Consider the following 20,849-nt stretch of genomic DNA (forward strand, 5'->3'; position numbering starts at 1 on the left):
GGTAAGCTGTGGTGAGGCTGATGTTAATGCCAAGCTTACAATAAAAAGCGAGCCAGTAGTGGGCGACGAACTGGGGACCTATGTCCGAGACGATGTCCTTGGGTAAGCCGTGCAGACAGAATATATGAAGGAAGAGGAGTGCCAATTCTGGAACAAAAGGGCCATTTTTGAAAACCTGTCGATGGTGACCCATCTAACTGTATGACCTTTAGACGATGGCAAGTCCACAATGAAATCCGTGGAAAGATGTGTCCACGGTTCTTCTGGAGCAGGAAGTGGTTGGAGCAGACCCCAAGGTCAACCGACTGGGGGTTTTTGTTGAGCACAGGTATTGCAGGAATCAACATACGTTCTAGCGTCAGAGATCATAGTGGGCCACCATAAGAATCGCTGGAGTAGAGCAAGAGTTCATGCTCGTCCTGGGTGGCCAGCAAACTTGGAATTGTGTGCCCATTGGAGAACTCTTTCACGGAGGCGACGGGGCACAACAATCTTCCCAGCCGGGACTGGGTGAATCGCAGGCAAGCAGATACAGGCTGGGTCAATGATATGATTGGGTTTGAAGGAACATCTTCGGGTTCTAAGGAATGAGATAGGGCATCCGCCTGGAGATTCTTTTCAGCTGGGCGATACCGGAGTTCAAAATTGAACCTGGAGAAAAACAAGGCACATTGGGCTTGACAGGCATTGAGACGCTGGGCATGACTCAAGTGTTCAAGATTTTTATGATCAGTGAGAATTGTAAATTTGTGCTGGGCGCCCTCTAGCCAAGGGCGCCATTCCTTCAAGGCCAATTTAATAGCGAGTAATTCTCGGTCTCCAATACTATAATTTTGCTCTGAGGTGAAAACATCAGAGAAAAGAAGGAACACGGGATCAAGAATCCAGATGCTGAATGTTGGCTGAGAACCACCCCGGCCCCGATAGCAGAGGTGTCCACTTCAACCAGGAAGGGGCGGTTTGGATCTGGATGACGAAGGCATGGTCCAGCAAGGAAGGCCTCTTTAAGGCACTGAAAGGCTGTAAGGGCCTCTGGGGTCCAATTCCGAGTATCTTGGCCCTTACGGGTCATTGCGGTAAGAGGAGCCACCAAGGTTGAATAGTTGGAAATGAAATGGCGGTAGTAGTTTGTAAATCTGATAAATCGTTGCAAAGCTCGGAGGCCTACAGGCTGAGGCCAGTCTTGGATTCCCTTGAGTTTTTCTGGGTCCATGGAAAACCCTTGTTGCAAGATTATATATCCCAGGAATGGTAAACTAGACTGTTCAAAGAGGCACTTGTCCAACTTTGCGAAGAGATGATTCTAATGGAGATGTTGGAGGACCATGCACACATCTGCACGGTGCATAGCGAAGTCCTTAGAAAAGACAAGAATATCGTCAAGGTATGCCACGACCTTGACGTACAAGAGGTCTCTGAAAATCTCATTGATCAGTCTTTGAAATACTGCTGGGGCATTACAGAAGCTAAAGGGCATCACCAGATATTCGTAATGCCCATCTCTGGTGTTAAAGGCCGTTTTCCAGATATCTTCAGGACGGATGCGTACCAAGTTGTAGGCTCCGCGTAGATCTAATTTAGTAAAGATGGAAGCCCCTTGGAGACAGTTGAACAATTCTGAGCTCAACGGCTGAGGATTCTTGTCTTTACAAGTGATGGCATTCAAGCCGCGGTAATCGATACCCGGCCTTAAGGATCTATCTTTCTTCATGATGAAGAAAAATCTCGCTCCGGCAGGAGAAGTTCATGGTTGAATGAACCCTTTAGCCAGGTTCTCTCGGATATACTCTGTCATAGCTCTAGTTTCCAGTAGTGCAGAGGATAGGTCCGCCCTCGTTAATGATATAAATCGCCTAGGCCTCCTTGTGGTAGGCGATTAATAAATAAAAATGAAAAAAAATAGTTCCATGCAAAAGCTCGATGAGACAATCAAACCTCCGAAGAGGTGGAAGGATAACAGCCTTCTGCTTTGAGAAGACATCTTTGAAATCGGCATAAGGAGCTGGGATGCCAGAGGAGGTGGTCGCCAGAGGAACTGCAGAGGATGCCCCTATTCCAGCAGCAGCCACCATAGGATTTCTTGGGGCCCTTGATGCAGTACACTCCACCTTATGGTGCACCGTAAGCATGGATGGGACATCCCTATGCTGAAGGTCCCCCTGTGCCCCAGCCACCTGCACCTCAAACTGCACTACCTTGTGCCTGGATGCCACCTCAGCAGGCATAGAGTGTAGATGCACCACCACCGCCTGCACCACCCATCATGCTGCCGCCACCACCACAGCCAGTGCTGCCTCCAGCTGAACCTTCCTGCAGCCATGAACTTGAACTGCCATAAGCTCCTTTGCCCTCTGAAGGCAGCGTGAGCAGTGACAGAACTCCACCGTGCAGGAGCTCCCGGCTAGGCCGGCCAAAGCCCTGTGAGCTTCCTGCAGCCAGAAAAAGAGGCCAGCCAAGTAAGCCATAGTTTCTTTTGTTCTCATTTATTTTGGTGCAGTGTTTTGTAAATTAATTCATTCAACTTCTGAAATGTCTTTGTATCAGAGTGCTCCTTTGTTTTATAGCCTGCCTTTGATCTTGCGCTGTATCTCCTGCAATTGTGCCTCAGTCAACTCCTCTTCCTCCTCCTCTTCATCGTTATTCTCTTGCTATCCCTCTGGAGGAGGCATGCGTCTGTTTTTGGCAATGTTATGTAGTATACAGCAGGCTAGAAAGATCTAACAGACTTTATGTAGCCTATAAAGAAGGCAGCCTCCTGATCCATCCAGACAGCGGAAACGTGTTTTAAGTAAGCCAAAGGTTCTCTCAATGACTCTGGTGTGCCCTGCTGAAGCGACACTTGGCTGCAGTTCCTGGGGTAACTATGGAGATCAAGAGCCAGGATTTGAGGGGCTAGCATTTGTCACCTGTAGGGAAGAAGCCACAGAAAAGCTGGGTTAGATACACCTTTTGGCTTTGAGAGTGGGACAGTTCACAGGACTAGTTTAGAACAGGCCTTTAGTGCAAAACCTCAGTCAACCTAAATATAAAGGAGACAATAGGAAGCTGTGAAATAGGTTTGCAGTAGAAGTGATTGGTGCCTTCCTACCTAGAAGCCAACCCCCCAGCGATGTGTCCTTGCTGGAAGCGGTCATGAATTATTGATTGTGAGAGAATGTAGGCATCGTGAGCAGATCCTAGAAACCAGGGCACAACGTTCATGATGATGCCCTTGGTGTTGCAGACCATTTGCATGTTTAAAGAGTAGAAGCCCTTGCGGTTGCAGTAAGTGGCTTCATCTCCTTCTGGTGCCCTTATAGGGATGTGAGTGCAATCAATAGATCCTAAGTTCTAAGTTCCTACCTTATGCCTTTGTTAACAATTTTATTATAAATGTTCTCTGTATTTGACTATGGAAATATTTTTTCCTGCTTTTTCTGTTTTATGTAAACCGGTATGATTTGCATTTTAATGTAAGAATGTCGGTATATAAAAATTATAAATAAATAAATAAATAAATAAATAAGACAGAGGAGAAAGCAGAGTTGCTTACCTGTAACAGGTATTCTCCTAGGACTGCAGGATGTTAGTCCTTGCACATGGGTGACATCATTGGATAGAGCCTGGCACGGAACTTTGATTTCAAAGAATCTAGAGCTTTCAGCATGCCCAATTGAGCATGTGCAGCTGTAGTCATCACCCTACCCCCTAGGCAGAGTCTCTCATTCTAGGATATAACTAATACATGGAGAAACCAACTCCTAGGGGAGGTGGGTTGTTTTCGTGAGGACTAACAGCCTGCTGTCCTAGGAGAACACATGTTACAGGTAAGCAACTCTGCTTTCTCCTAGGACAAGCAGGATGGTAGTCCTCACACATAGGTGAATCCCTAGCTATAGGTTGTCGGAGCACATGGTGCAGAAGCACTACTAGTCTCCCTTTTGCCTGTGAGGCAGCTGACCCACAATGGATCCAGGCTGGAGAAGTGTTGGGTTCCACAAAGAAAACCATAGACATGACTGATATACAAAACCCTGATGCAAGCGTGAGCAGAAGCAAACTCCTTATCACGAAAACATTACATGCAGGGTGTCAGATCAGTAAATCTGACAATGAAGTAGGCCTAGAACCTCCTGGGTACAAGTAAAGGACTCTTGGATGAAGTCCACAGTTTCCGGCAGTGTCAGAAGACAACCGAAAACCCCACTGGGGACTGAGAACACCCCAGAAAGAAACTGCAGTCCACTGACAATGACTCTGCAGAAGTCTGTCCGTGTGGGACTGATAGGCACAATGGGCAGAAAAACCCAAGCAATGCTTGGAGAATAATCAGCAACAACAGCAGGGCCTGGGACAGACTCTACGTGCCAAAGCACCAGATCTAACTGACCATGCAGGACAACGGCAACAGTTTCAGGGGATGAATAACAAGCCCTGAATAGATCACTAACCCAAATCCCAAGCAAGGAGAAGAGTTAGGCCTGACGCTTATCCACACTGCACCCTGTCAAGGACAGGGCCATCCATCCTGTCTACAGGAGCATTTAGGTGAGCAGGAAGTACTTTGGGCGACCTAGTTATGGCAGAAATTAAAGGCAGTATGGGCCAGAGCCTGGAGAAAATACAGGGGAAAATGTGGTGTATTTTTTCCCTGCAGGTAAACACTAAAATATACCATGAATGCTTTAGCTTTTCCTTCCCTTCCCCTGACATTCCAGCCGGAAGTCGGAGGGAGTGAGAACACAAGGAGGCAGACTGCTGGTGGTATATCCCAACTCACTGCCCAGTCCAGTAGGGAGTTACCCAACTCACTGCCGAGTCCAGTAGGGAGTTACCCACCAAGACAGCTGTTTGGAACAGCTGAAATGAGAGTGAATTCCCCAGGGAAGAAATTCAGAAACACTCCACTAAGAAACAGGAAGCCAGGTTGTCACAAGTGCAACCCTTTTTGAACAGGATTTCTACACTGGCCTGGAAACCCGAAGAGCACCAGGGCAGGGCCAGGGCGATCTCGGAACAGATTGCTAAGTTCCTGGCATAGGTATTAAAACCCCAGCCATGAGTGCAAATACTTCCTCCAAGGAAGCACGTGGTTCAGTAATGGAACAATCGTTGCATGAACCAGGAAGACAGGGTTATCTCCAAAATGGGGAAGCATAGCTTACAAGCCACTGTAACCAAGAGCTGCACCTCTGCTGCGGGGTGCCTCGTCAGCCATGAATATGGTGAGAGTTGAAAGTCATATTCTCCAATTAGAGGGGCTAGAAGCCTCCTCACTGAGGCAGGGTCCTACAGGTGAGAATGACTGGCCAAAACGGCCCTTTGAGATCAACAGGCATCAAGGTGACACCTGGACAGAAGACAACTTTAAGGTTCAGCTGGGAGCTACTCTGGAGAGGCTCCCTCATGAAATATACCTGCTGTGCCAGAGAACAACCTAAGGAAAGCGCTACTGCTCAAATGGCTCTCGGAGCTTGTAAGGAACCGACAGCAACCGCCAATAGAAGCGGTGACATTTATTTATTTAAAAGATTGTTATATACCACATTTACACACAAAGTGGAACTAAGCGGTTTACAAAGTTTAAAACAGAAGAGGTAACATACATTAAAGAAAAGAAATACAATCACAAAGAGTTGAGATGAGGTAATGATGAAGTTGAGTAATCACTTTAGCATTGCAAATCTGGGAAAGCTTGTGAAAATAAGTAAGTTTTTACTGCTTTCTTGAAGTCATGTTTTACATAAGAACATAAGAACATGCCATACTGGGTCAGACCAAGGGTCCATCAAGCCCAGCATCCTGTCTCCAACAGTGGCCAATCCAGGCCATAAGAACCTGGCAAGTACTCAAAAACCCTCTTCTTTCCTTCCCTTTGGACTGATCTTGGCTTGACACTGTAATGGACATCGAACTTCGCTCATTGCCTGCCTTGACCTTTGCTTGGACTCTGACCTTGAGCTTCGCTGCCTTCCCCTAACCTCGGCCTGGGTACCTACTTCTCATGCTTCTCTGAATCCCTGGTTGCTTCTTCTACAGTATCCAGCCAGCTATGCTCTGACTACCTGGACTTCCAACTCCGCAATGTAATTGGAAAGAGAATTCCATAAATTGGGATCAGCAACCAAAAAAGCATGGTTGCAAGTTAGATTTAACCTAGCGGTTTTTACAGTGGGTACCTGGAGATCATTTTTGTCTGAAGAGCGTAAGTGATGGGGTGGTTGGTAAATTTGAAGAGTGGACATAGCCATATGGAGGCAGTACTGTGTAGTAAGGTATGGATAAGCATTACGATTTTATATTGAATTCAGTAGCGAATGGGTAACCAGTGAAGTTGCTTAAGTATTGCACAATTTTGAATCAATTGAAGTGGTTGTATTGTATGATCTGGAAGATCGATGTATAGTGAGTTGCAGTAGTCAAGTCCAGTTAGGATGAGAGATTGTAACACAGAGCGAAAGTCTTTTGGAAAAAGTAGATGTTTGAGTTTTTTTAGTAAATGGATTTTATAGAATGATAATTTTGTGATGGAAGTAAAATTATTCATTTATTTATTTGACTCTTTTCTATACCGACATTCATGATACAGATCATATCATATCGGTTCACATGGAACAAGGGAGTTATAACATTAACATTGAGGAAGAAGCAAAGTTACAATAAAACAAGGTTGTGTGAACTTACTGGACATTTTCCCTTCTCTGGGAAAATGGAGAACAAGAGACACACCTCATAGGGGTGGACAATCAGGCATCCAGAGGGGAACCCATAAGGGTTGTCCTGGAACTTGGTTGAGTCACCCCACCTTGAAGGGAGAAGAGCAATGGGAATCGGGACCTCCCGATCCCAAAGCCTTCAATTCCCCCGAGGAGAGTTGAGGTACAATTACTGATCACAGAGGTTCAGAAGCGACCAATCCACCACTAGCATCTACTCTCAGAAGGATGGGCCACAGTAATCAATGAAGGAGCCCCAGCAAGAACGGTCCAATGTCCACCCCTGCTGTTTCCCAGCCTTAGCCTCCCAGGAGATGCTCTGATTCAAGAATCGAGACTCCAATTCAGCGATAAACATGCCAGGAATGGAATCTCAGGGGCTTCCCAACGAAAGAGGTTCGGGAATCAGGAGGGGTTGAGAGACTTATTCCTCTTCCGAAGGAGGAAAGGACTCCCGACTCCACCCTCCTGGTTTCCACTCCCCTTAGGGTTCGATCAGGAGCATAGTCCTAGATAGTCCTGTGGCTGTGACGCACAACCAGTTGTGCTTGACACAGTGGAAACACACACACCCAGATATACCCATACGGCAGAGGGCAAGTGGAAAATGAGCCCTTTGCTGTGAAACACGTTGACCAGTACTCATATAGTGGTAATAACTTGCTGGTGTAGGTGGCTACATGACACCTTCTCCGCCAGTGTTTACCAGCACTTTGAGGTGCAGAACTGACGAGGAGGCTGAGACCATGACGTGACAATGGCAGAACCCTGGCTTGGCAGAAACTGCACAGACAGGGAGAATGCTGCCTGTCAACACCCGAGGTGCATGGAGTAGACGCCTTACCGTACCTGACCGCACATGCTGCGCTTTACCTTCATAGTAACTCTCAGTGGAGTGAACAGGAACAGTGTGATGATGATGTTCCCCGGACCACTGGTGCACTGGGCATGGCAAGGTGGTGGCTGGCATTTCATGGCGTTGCCCTCTGAGAATGCCACAAGAGGCTGGACACAACCCTTGCAACTGCGTCAGGCTATTTTATAACATGTTCGCATAATCACCCGCATTTTATTAAATGGCTTCGTGCCTGGGTGTGGGCTGACGTATGGGCGCACGTGTGCCGGTTTGAAAGTTTCCGTCCCTGTAGTTTATTACATGCACATATTACAAAATACGAATATGTTTACCTCACAAGATATACAAGTATGTAGACCAATGCGCGAATACCTGCAATGCATTTAACTTGTGCACTTTACCTGCCTATTTTAAAAACATACATGGGTATATTTTACATATGAAAGTAATCTAGGATTTACTCGCATAAGATGGGATTAGACCGTGTAAACGTGTTTTAAAACATACGTGTGTGAGTGAAATTACCAGTTTAATCAATTAGTGCACCAGTTTGCCCAGTCCTTTGCCAGGTCATTGGGATCCTCCAGGTCCTTCATCCGGAGCTCCCACTCAGTCAGTAATGCCCAATAAACACATTTATTCTCAGTTATGCCAGATAATTATCAGGAGTAAAAATCCGCGAGCAAGCTGGAAAATGTGCATGCCTGTCTTTTAAAATAACAACTTTCTCGCGTAATTGTGGCCTCATCCAGGAAGGTTTTTAGACCGCCCCTTTTTTTTACGTGCGCATATGTGCTTACAAAAGTGAAAATATGCGTGCATTTTGGACGTTTGTAAAATACAGACTACGCGAGTAGAGGCTACTTACGTCATTTCTGCTAATTGTTATGCGCGCAACGTTTTGAAAATTCGTCTTTTATACTGAAGGGTTTTTTTCCTCATTTCTCTCCAATGGCAGTTGTGACCATCGAAATAAGCTTTATTTTAGTAACAATCACCACTGGAACCCCATCCAGTGGGTGAAGACAGCTTTGTCAGGCGGCAGGGCTGTCAGACAGCGCTGGAGCTGTGTTCCCGGTCCACACGGCTGCTCATGTTCAGTCGCAAGCTGTCTGCATCACTGGAGGGCCTCCACCGCCTGTGGAAATGTAGGCCTGGTGACCGTCCTGTCCAAGCACTTAGGATCTTGAACATCTTCTTGCCTCCTGCTCAGGAATAAATCTACCCCTTTCATAGCGAGGGTTCCAGCATACTGCACTGCAGCATTCCTGTTGTAAGGCTTTGGACTGATTTAGGGCGGACATAGAATTATCCTAGTGATGTAAAGTTTTAAGGAGAGAAATTCCTCCTCAGCTTCCCACAGTCACATATTGTGCAGTTTGTACATGGGACTCGTGTGAGACCTGGAAAGGGAAGCCATGAGGGACTTGATCAACTTGGCAGACGAAACAAAAATATTCCGAATAGCTGACCCACAAGCAGAAGGACCTTGCCAGACTAGAGACCTAGTCATCTAAATGGCAGGTGAAATGTAATGGAGATAAGTCTGTAACCTCACACATACTGTAAATTGGCTGGCAAATACTGCATAAGTTACACTGATTTATTTTCAGATCAGATTTATGTGTATAAGTCTGCTTTGAAAAATGATTCCACCAAATCTACCTGCTTACGCTTTTACCTGCTAAAATGTATGCAGAATTTTTGGGGGCAATTTTACGTGCACACTTTTTAAAATCCAAAAGTATGCATGCAAGTCCAAACCCCTCCCCAACTCCAGCCCCAGGAACAACTTCAGTCAGTCTGGGTAAACTTACACATGAAAATGACATCTGCACATATGTTTACCCACATAATAGGTGGGCAATTTTGCAAAAGGAATGGAAAACACTGTTTTACCAGCAAAAGTCCCTTTGAAAATAACCCTCCCCATGTATAGAATGCTGGGTTCTGCATATCACAACCCAGGAAAAGGATCTTCAATTCACTGGGTCAATTTGTTGAAATCCTGAGCTCGGTGTATGGCAGCGGTCATCAAAACCAATAGAATGTTAGGAATTGTTTGGAAAATGGAAAATAAAATAGACAATACCCACAATGCCTCTGCATTGAATTGATCCATGCTGCAATCACAGTTCTGATCGCCAAATCTCAAAGAAGACATGGTGCAACCAGAAAAAGGTTCAGAGAAGGGCAACAAAAGGGAATGGAAGGGTTCCCTTATGAAGAACGCTCAAATTGCATAGGGGAGGACACCCACCACCACCGGGCACCCTGCAGCGCCTCTCAGGGCAGAAAAAAAAAATTGAAAAAGAAGAAACATCACTTCGGAGATGAGAGGGAAGGGAAAGGAGAGATCACCGATCGGGGGACCCGCCCCCTCGACGCCAGCATAGCCCATCTCGATCCATTAAACGGCGCCATGCCATCGGGCGTCACATGTCGTGCATCGTGCGCCGAAGGGGCGCGACAAAGGGGTACTCCCCTTTGTGCACCCCTTAGTGCAATCCGGAGTGCTAGATCTATTTAGAAACTTAGAAATCTGTGCAAAAATGTCTTTCTATGTTATTTTAACATGTCTGTAACCTTCCCATGTTATGTTTGTAAACCGTTATGATGGCTTTATTTGGAAGCCAAATGATGGTATATAAAACCTGTTAATTAAATAAATAAATAAATAGATAGATAGATAGGTTAGGGTTCGTCAGCTTGGAAAAGAGACAACTGAGAGAGCCTATGATTGAGGTTTATAAAATCATAAGTGGGGTGGAATGATAAATAGGAAACAGTTATTTATCCTTTCAAATAGTACTAAGACTATAGGAAACTCCATGAAACTAATATATAATACAACTTTTATTTTATATTATATAAAACAAATTAAATATAAAACAAATCAGAGAAAGCATTTTTTAGTCAATACACAATTAAGCTATGGAATTTGTTACTAGAGGATGTGGTGAAAGTTAATAGCATAACTGGGTTTACTAAAGGTTTGGACAAGTTTATGGAGGATAAGTCCATTAGCATTTATTAGCTAGGCAGGCACAGCCATCGCCACCTCTGAGAATGAGGAAGAGGGAGGTTTTCTTCCAAGCAACCCGGACTGACCACTGTTAGAGACAGGATGCTTGGCTCGATGGATCATTGGTCTGATCCAGCATGGCACTTCTTGTGTTTTTTTGAGAACATGGCTGTTATTTCCTGGGACGTCTGTACCAGTAAACCTTCCCACACAGCACACTGAGAAATACCTTTGCACCCAGGTGTGGCAGTGCCACATTCCAAGGCCAGGGAGACACACTCCATTTCACTCCCTCCCACGAACAATCCAGCAAAAGGATCCTTGGAGAAAACGGTCATGCCTTCCCCACCATGGGTAGATGCCATCCTCTCTCACATACCATAGCCAGGGACCTCTCCCCATCACATCCTGGCACTGAAATACATGAAAAATGTGCATCTCCCCATCACACACAAATGGAACCTGATGCAGGAATACCAGTTCCAAGATGCAATGGGGCATACGGAAGTTTAATGCAAGATACACAGTGATATTTTAAAGGCCTCTGCCATGGCTCCCAAGAAGAGGGGCAGTGATTGGCTGATTCCAGTTCAGAGAATGTCTTGCAAAGGGACTCCCATTCTCTGGACAAGAGGGACTGAGGGATCCTAACTCTGTTGCTTACCTGTAACAGGTGTTCTCACAGGACAGCAGGATGGTAGTCCTCATATATGGGTGAATAACAAGTTGAGGATGCCCGCGCATGTACCAAAAGCACCCAAAGATGTGCAACAGGCACAACAACAAGGGTGGTCTTTTGGATAACGGGCAGCCTGAAAATCCCAGCGGGCCATAGGACGGAAGTTGGGTATTAAGCTGAGAATAGACTGTGCAGAACCGACTGGCCAAAAAGAGAATCTTGTACACCAGCTTTGTCCAGGCAATAATGGGCTGTAAAGGTATGGAGAGAACTCCAAGTAGCAGCTTTATTTATTTATTTTTTATTTAACAGTTTTTTATACCGACCTTCATAGTAAATAACCATATCGGATCGGTTTACAATATAACAAGGGAATAACTGGAGTAGCAATTCAAGTGAAATGACAGATAACAATGGTAGGAATAAGTCAAAGTTACAATCAACAGGGAGAGAGAACTTGGAAGCTTACAACAAGCTGGAAGGAAGAAAGGCCGGTAATAAATAAGTAGTGTAGCTTTGCAGATATCAGTAGCTTTGCAGATATCAGTAAGAGGTACAGATCGAAGGATTGCTACCGACGTTGCCATTGCTCTAATGGAGTACGCTTTAATGCGTCCATGGAGCGGAAGGCATTCTTGTTGGTAGCAGAAGGAAATACAGTCCGTCAGCCAGGAGGACAGGGTCGGCTTTCCCACCAGGATTCCCAGCTTAATTTTATCAAAAGAGACAAATAGCTGGGTGGACTTCCTATGGCCTGCATAGTGCGTTCCAAATAAAAGGCTAACGCACGTTTGCAGTCCAAGGAATGCAGAGCCCGCTCACCTGGATGTGAGTGGGGTTTCGGAAAGAAAGTAGGCAGAACTATGAATTGATTTAAATGAAACTCAGATACCACTTTCAGTAGAAATTTAGGATGATTGCGAAGGACTACCCGATCATGAAGAAATTTTGTGTAAGGGGGTAGGTAACCAGCGCCTGTAGCTCACTGATCCTGCGAGCATATGTTAACGCAAGAAGGAAGAGGACCTCCAAGGGGATGATGTTTCTTATGGAGACATCCTTCACAGTGACATCCTTCACAGTGCTTATTAATTTATTTTATACACTGAAAGAGATATTCTTTATAATGCCTATTAACGTCTAGTATACACCTTAGGAGACATCCCTCCTAGGGCCTATTCTATCATACATCATAAGAGATATCCATCAGAGCACCTATTAACTAGTATGCAACATAAGAGACATCCTTTACAATGCCTATTAACTTCTCGTATACACCTTATAAAACATCCCTCCAAGGCCCTATCATGTCACCATAAGAGACATCCCTCAGAGTGCCTATTAACTTCTAGTATATACCATAAGAGACATCCTTTACAATGCCTATTAACTTCTAGTACACACCTTATGAGACATCCCTCCCAGGGCCTATCATGTCACCATAAGAGATCGCTCACAGCGCCTATTAACTTCTAGTATACACAATAAGAGACATCCTTTACAATGCCTGTTAACTTCTAGTATACACCTTATAAGACATCCCTCCCAGGCCTATCATGTCACCATAAGAGATCGCTCACAGCGCCTATTAACTTCTAGTATACCCAATAAGAGACATCCTTTACAATGCCTATTAACTTCTAGTATACACCTTATAAGACATCCCTCCCAGGCCTATCATGTCACCATAAGAGATCGCTCACAGCGCCTTTTAACTTCTAGTATACACAATAAGAGACATCCTTTACAATGCCTATTAACTTCTAGTACACACCTTATAAAACATCCCTCCAAGGCCCTATCATGTCACCATAAGAGATCGCTCACAGCGCCTATTAACTTCTAGTATACACAATAAGAGACATCCTTTACAGCGACTACTAACTTCTGTGATACATCATAAGAGACATCCTTCATAGCACCAATTATCCATTAAAAGAGACATCTTTCCCAGTGCCTATTTACTTCTATCATACACTGTAAGAGACATTCATAGCAGTGCCAGTTAACTTCTATCGGACATCCCTCACAACATCTATTAAAATCTATTATGCACTCTAACAGACATTCCCTCCCAGCACATCTATTGTGCATTAATCAGCACTGCTGATTAACTTATATTAGTCGCCATAATAGACATTGTGTACAGCACCAAATAACTTCTATTATATATGTAGGAGACACGCCATAAGAGATAATCCTACCAGCATCTATTAACATCCATCTACATCCTAAGGAACATCTTGGTAGTGTCTATTACCTCTTATTATACACCATAAGAGACATCATCTGGTTCACGGAAGAACTAAGAAAGCTAAAACAAAATCTAAGACAGAAAGAGAGCGACTGGCGCAAATCCCCAAGCACCAATACACGATCCATCTACAAAGCCACCCTCCATCAATACAAGTCAACTACCTCTAAATCCAAAAGGGACTACTATGCATCCAAGATTCACCACTTAATCTTCGACGCAAAAGCCCTCTTTGCCTATGTCTCCAATCTCACCCAAATCATCCCACAGGAGATTCCCAACGACCTAGCACAACCCAAAGCTGAAGAACTTGCTCTTCATTTTCACAACAAAGTCAACAGCCTTCTAACTCATCTGCCTTCTAATCCCACCGACCCTGCTCTTTACCAGTCTCTTCAACAATCATCCCCCAACAACAATGGTCTGGAAACACTTGAACCCATCTCTATCTTAGAGATACAAACTCTTATAAGAAGAATGAAACCTTCCTCCCACCCTTTGGATACTATCCCCACCAAACTGCTCCTGGCCATCCCTGACTCCATCGCTAAAACATTGTCGGACATCATAAACTGCTCACTCTCCCAAGGACTATATCCTGACGACCTCAAATTGGCCTCCATCAAACCTCTACTCAAGAAACCCAACTTGGATCCTAAAGACCCCAACAACTTCCGTCCTATCGCCAATCTCCCATTCATAGCCAAGATTCTAGAAAAAGTTGTCAATACTCAACTCTCCGAATACATAGAAGAAAACAAAATCCTATTCCAATCACAATACGGATTTCGCAAATCACTGAACACAGAATCCCTCCTCATCTCCATGTCTGACTTCATATTAATGGGCCTTGACAAAGGCCAATCCTTCCTCTTAATTCTACTGGACCTATCAGCCGCCTTTGATACGGTCAATCATTCCATTCTCACTTCCATTCTGGCTTCTATAGGTATCTCAGGCACCGCTCTCTCATGGTTTAAATCTTTTCTCTCCAACAGAGGCTTCAAGGTTAAGATACAGAACAAAGAATCTTCACGAATGGACGCATCCATAGGAGTCCCTCAGGGCTCCTCACTGTCACCTACACTCTTTAACATTTATCTTTTACCTATCTGCCAACTCCTCTCCAACCTTAACCTCAAACATTTTCTCTATGCCGACGACATCCAGATCGTGATACCCATTAAAGAATCTTACACAAAAACATTGGTTCACTGGGAAAACTGTCTCTTCGAAATTAAACATCTCCTGGCTAAGCTAAACCTAGTTTTAAACTCCTCTAAAACAGAACTGCTTCTCATCTCCCCAGATAACAATGCCATCTCTAATCCTCCAACTATCCCAACTACTACACAGGTGAGAGATCTAGGAGTATTAATTGATAACCGGATGAACCTTAAAGCTTACATCAACAGAACCACCAAGGACTGTTTCCACAAACTCCAAGTTCTGAAAAGAATTAGACCACTCTTCCACACTCAGGACTTCAGAACCATTCTACAAGCTATCATTTTTTCTAAGATCGATTACTGTAACTCTATCCTACTGGGCCTACCTTCCTCCTATACTAGACCCCTCCAGATGTTACAAAACGCTGCGGCAAGATTACTGACAAACTCCAGGAGGAGGGACCATATATCTCCAATCCTAAAAGATCTCCACTGGTTGCCTGTTCACTTTAGAATCCTCTACAAATCTCTTTCCATAATATACAAAAGCATCCATCAACTCACCCCACTCGACTTACAAGTCCCATTCCAAATTTATAACTCCTCCAGACCAACAAGAGACACACTCAGAGGATCTCTTCAAGTGCCCCCAGCCAGAACTACCAAACACATTACCTTGAGAGATCGGGCCTTTTCAACAGCTGGCCCCCTTCTGTGGAACTCCATCCCACCGGACCTTAGACAGGAGCCCAGCCTCCCAACCTTCAGGAAGAGACTTAAGACCTGGCTGTTTAAAAAAGCTTTCCCGGACACCGATTAATTCTATTCAGCCAGATTCTACCACTTCCACATGTAAAAATGTTATTACTAATGTAAATACCTATACCTAATGTTATTCTCTCCCTTTTCTTCTCTCCTCCCAGTTCTTTTACCTTGTTATTTGTAACTGCTTCCTTCTACACAAATAGGTTATTGAATTGTTCACTGTACACCCCTGTTATATGTAAACCGGCATGATGTGTTTGCAACATGAATGCCGGTATATAAAAATTTTAAATAAATAAATAAATAAATTAACTAACTTTTATTATACACTTTTATTATATAACTTTTATTATAGAAAGTAACAGGCACTGCCAGTTACTTTCCCTGGCAGTGCCTGTTACTTTCTATCAAAGACTGCATGTGGCAGGAGTTCTTAGAACAAATGTTTGGTGGTCTCAGACTGCAGCCAGCAGCTGTTGCTGGTGATGCCAGTGACAATATTTCCCCAAATAATTCATTTCAGCCGGCTCATCTGTTGCTGCATGTGGCTACAGTGGCTGCTTTTGCCACAGGATTCCAGTTTTAGATCTACTTCCTTCTGACTCTTCCTGCCTTCCAGGTAACTCCTCGCCAACAGGGTCCATCCCAAGATGCCGCTCAGCAGAATGAGAGCACAGCATTTGGACTAAATGTATCAGCTCTTGACACATAACAAGCAGCATCCTTGCCTCACTGCACAAGGAAGGGCAGCTCTCCAGGGCAATGACAGTCATGTTTCAAAACTACAAATCAAATACATTGCAATGGATGTATTTTCTTTCTCCCTTTTCTGTTTTATTTTGCAAGACAGAGCAATAACATTCACTTCTCAAAGCAAAATGAAGCTGTATCATTCCTCTGAATGCAGGATAGTTGGCTTCCCCAAGTCACATCAGGTGTGCCAGGAGCAACAGTACTAACTGCCACTCCTAATCCCTTCAGGTGTATCGGGTCCATGGTGCCAGATGGCTGCTTCTTCAGGTGTACTGGGGCCAGTGCCAGCTGGTTGCACCTGATCCCTTCAGGTGGTCGGGTGCATGGTGCCAGCTGGTTGCACCTGATCCCTTCAGGTGTGTCGGGTGCATGGTGCCAGCTGGTTGCACCTGATCCCTTCAGGTGTGTCGGGTGCATGGTGCCAGCTGATTGCACCTGATCCCTTCAGGTGTGTCAGGTGCATGGCGCCAGCTGGTTGCACCTGATCCCTTCAGGTGTGTCGGGTGCATGGCGCCAGCTGGTTGCACCTGATCCCTTCAGGTGTGTCGGGTGCATGGTGCCAGCTGATTGCACCTGATCCCTTCAGGTGGTCGGGTGCATGGTGCCAGCTGGTTGCACCTGATCCCTTCAGGTGTGTCGGGTGCATGGTGCCAGCTGGTTGCACCTGATCCCTTCAGGTGTGTCGGGTGCATGGTGCCAGCTGGTTGCACCTGATCCCTTCAGGTGTGTCGGGTGCATGGTGCCAGCTGGTTGCACCTGATCCCTTCAGGTGTGTCGGGTCCATGGCGCCAGCTGGCTATCTCTAATCCCTTCCGTTTTGCCAGGTAGCCAAGACCTGGCTTTTCACTAAAGCATACACCTAACTTCTCCATCCCCCCCTATTCCTAACTACATCTAACTTCTCCATTCCACCCTCCTCTTTCCATCTCTACCCTCCCTTCCTTTCACTCCCCCCTCATTTTTTCCTTTCACCCCTTCCCATCTCATATTCTGCCTAAATTTACATTTTAAGTTTTCTCCTATTTCTGTACATATTGTATATACTTGCAAATCTTGTTTATAACATTTAATACAATTCCCCTTATTTCCCCCCCTAAATTATTTTCTTGTTAACATGTTACTTTTATTATATGTAAAGTTATTATTATTTTCTTGTTAACACGCTACTATTGTTCGATGTAAAGTTACCTCTGCTACCTCTGTTCGATGTAAAGCGCTACTCCAGGCGCTGTTTTGTGTTACAATGTGAACCGATATGATATCATTGATGAATGTCGGTATATAAAAAATCTCAAATAAATAAATAAATACCATGATACTAATTTCCACTCCTAGTCCCTTTAGGTTGTGCTAGGGCCATTGTGCCAACACTGAGATACTCTACTGTCCAGTATTCAACCAATGAGAAGAAAGAGGGATAGAAAGAGAGGAAAAGGGGCAAGAGAGAACGAACCAAACAGAAAAGAGAGGCAGGGAGAGTCAGAGAGAGGGTGAGAATGAGGCAGAGGAAGAGAGAAAGTTACAGACAGGAAGAGGGAGTAAACTGCTCTGTAGAGGGACACCATTCTGAACACTGACACCACTACCTCTCTTCTCTACATGCTGTTCATTCTCTCTTTTGCTTTATCCATTGCTCTTGAGCTCCAATAGTTTCTTCTTTCATCCAAACATCACTTCCACTTTCCTCGTTGTCACTGTTGTCACACCTCTGCTTCTCTCCTACATACTCTTCTTCTCCCCCTCCTCTCAGGTGGACATAATGCCAATCCAGTAAGGCACTCTCTGACCATCATCTGATAACTTTTACACAAACACCCAGCTCACCGCTTGTCCAGTCATCCCCAACACCTTTAGGAATTTCCCTTGTATTGTTTCCACTGCTCTCTCATCTCTTCTGTCTACCACTCTGTGTTGACAAGGCAGTTTCTTGGTACCACGCTGTATTTTCCTCTGTTTTGGACACTCTTGCCCCATTTCTGCTCTGTCCTGTAGTGTCAAGCATACCAAACCCCAAACTTGGCTTATCTCTAAAGTTGGTTTCCTACATTTCTGCCCATTCCCATTCATTCATTTCAAATACATGCTCACCTCCTTCCTTCTTGCCTCCAGCCCCCACTGTTTCTTCACTGCACTCACCGCCCTCCTCAAACTTCCTCCTCCTCTTTTCTCCCATCTTCAACTTCTACCCAAACTATAGCTAACTTCTCCCATGACAAGATTTGGAAGATTAATCTAGAGCTCTTCACCAGGCCCTCTCCACATCCCGTACCAGGAACTGATCGGCCTAATGTGCTTCAGGCATGCCCTGTTGGGCCAGTCTGACCAATCACATGGGTCGGTGCTGATTGAAGTGGCCCCAGCCTGCAGCAGCTCGTCTCAGAGAGTGGGAGCTTGCGCCGATGCTCTTCCCGCAAGGCTGCCTTTTCATTTTCACTGCAGCCGTGGCCGTGGAAGCATGGGGCCTACTCTCCCCGCTCTCCCCAGGTGCTCCTTCCCCACCCAGCACCATGGCAGTGGAAAACACGCCCACCGCTTCCCCTGCACCCTGCCAGCAGGAGGCAGCAGGCACATCTCCCGCATGGCGGCCTCACTGCAAGCTGAAGGTATTTCACTGCTCCTGGCCACTTGCTCCTCTTCATGCTTGGGCCACTGCAAAATATAACAACCCTTTCCCCCAATCTGCTTTTCAGTTTGGAATCTTTCAGCCTTCCTCTTGGCACATGATGGAGCACTTCTGGTAATATCTACAGACAGCCCTGCCTGGATTCCTCCGACCATCAATGTAAGCATTTGTATTGTCTGTGTTGCTACTGTAAGTGTTGGAAGAGGCAGATTTGATTATGTATTATCTATTGTGTTTTGTGTATGTTTGCTTTATATCTAATAGTTTTATGGATATTTTATAACTGATATTTTATGTATAATAATATGTGATTGTTTGATTGTAAACCACCTAGAAACATTGATAGGTGCCAGGTGATACACAAATTTCATAAATAAACTTTTTTTTTACTTTATTCAGAGGCCGAGGAGTGAAGAATGAGAGAGAGTGCTAGTGAGCATGTGAGTGAGCATGTATGTGTGTGAGTATGAAAGAAAGCATGTGAACAAGCGTGCATGTGTGAGCATGTGGGTGTGTGAGAGTGTGTGAGCAAGCATGCATGAGTATGTGAGTGTGAAAGCATGTGAGCAAGGATACATGTGTATGAGTGTGATAGTGAGCGAGAGTGCATATGTGTGAGCCTGAAAATGTGTGAGAGATCATGCATGTGTGTGAGCGAGCGTGCACTTGTGAGAGCATAAGAAAGAGTGTGTGGGAGTGAGTATGCATGTATGTGAGTGTGTGTAAGAATGAACGTGCGCATATATGAGGAACAGAGGAAAACGTTTTTCCATCTCCCCCCTCGACTAATCCATGACAATTTCAGGGTGACTGGAATCAAAAGCTCCCAAATATTGAGAGCGGGAGATTTTTTTCATCCTTTATCGTTTTAATTATTGTATGATATTTGATGTGTCTGCTGTTTTAAAATTTTTTTATTGGTGTTTGGGACATTTTAAACATTTATATATCGGTTTTCAATTAATGACTGCTCTTTTTGTCAGCTGTTTTGAAATATTTATTCTTTTCACTATTATGGGTTTACTATTATTGATGTTTTATACTTCTTGATTCCATTGTTTGATGTTTCACGAGGAATGGTGAAGTTTCTGTTTTTTCATTGTTGCACTACACGTAACGGCGAATTTTAAAAGCCCAGTGCACGCCAAAACCGGGACATACGCGCACAAGTTGGACCAGCGCTCGTCGAGAAGATTTTTAAAGCTGCCTGGAAATGCGCGTACCTGCTGCTATGTGTACAAATTAAAAGCTCATAAAAGGGGCAGGGCGTGGTTATGATCTGGGTGGAGCATGGGCGTTCCTGGATTTTAACTTGAAATTAGCGTGCAAATACTTACGCACACAGGTGAACACCGGGGTCCCCTGCTATGTAACTTTACTTCTGCTATGAATGATGTGCTAATTATAAAATAAAGATAAGGGGGAAAAAAGGTCATGTGATATGGTGTGAGCGGTAAGACATGCCTGTTTGCTGCGCTGGGGCCCCACTCCCTGTACATAAGAACATAAGAACATGCCATACTGGGTCAGACCAAGAGTCCATCAAGCCCAGCATCCTGTTTCCAACAGTGGCCAAACCAGGCCATAAGAACCTGGCAAGTACCCAAAAACTAAGTCCATTCCATGTTACCATTGCTAATGGCAGTGGCTATTCTCTAAGGGGCGGATTTTAAAAGCCCTGCGCGTGTAAATCCTTCTAGATTTACGCGCGCAGGGCCCTCGCGCGCTGGTGCGCCTATTTTGCATAGGCCGCCGGCGCGCGTAAAAGGGGCGGGAGGGGGCGTGTCCAGGGGCGTTCCCGAAACGACGCGGCGTTTCGGGGGCGTGGTGCCGGCCCGGGGGCGTGGTCGAGGCCTCCGGACCAGTCCCCGGGACCGGAGGACGGAACAGGGTTGCCGGCCGACGCTCGCCGACCCCGGATTTTATAAGATACGCATTCCCGAAACGACGTGGCGTTTCGGGGGCGTGCCGCGGCGTTTCGGGGGCGGGCCCGGGGGTGTGGTGCCGGCCCGGGGGTGTGGTCGAGGCCT

The 20,849-nt window shown here is 45.3% G+C and overlaps 1 protein-coding gene across 2 annotated transcripts in view; it reads right to left on the reverse strand.

Annotated features, from left to right (window-relative positions):
• The window catches only part of VEGFB (vascular endothelial growth factor B), a 132,048-nt gene that overhangs the window by 55,358 nt on the left and 55,841 nt on the right, over window positions 1–20,849 (reverse strand). The gene's annotated exons all lie outside the window — the stretch shown is intronic.

The sequence above is a fragment of the Rhinatrema bivittatum genome, chromosome 8 (assembly GCF_901001135.1).
Source record: "Rhinatrema bivittatum chromosome 8, aRhiBiv1.1, whole genome shotgun sequence".
Lineage (NCBI taxonomy): Eukaryota > Metazoa > Chordata > Amphibia > Gymnophiona > Rhinatrematidae > Rhinatrema > Rhinatrema bivittatum.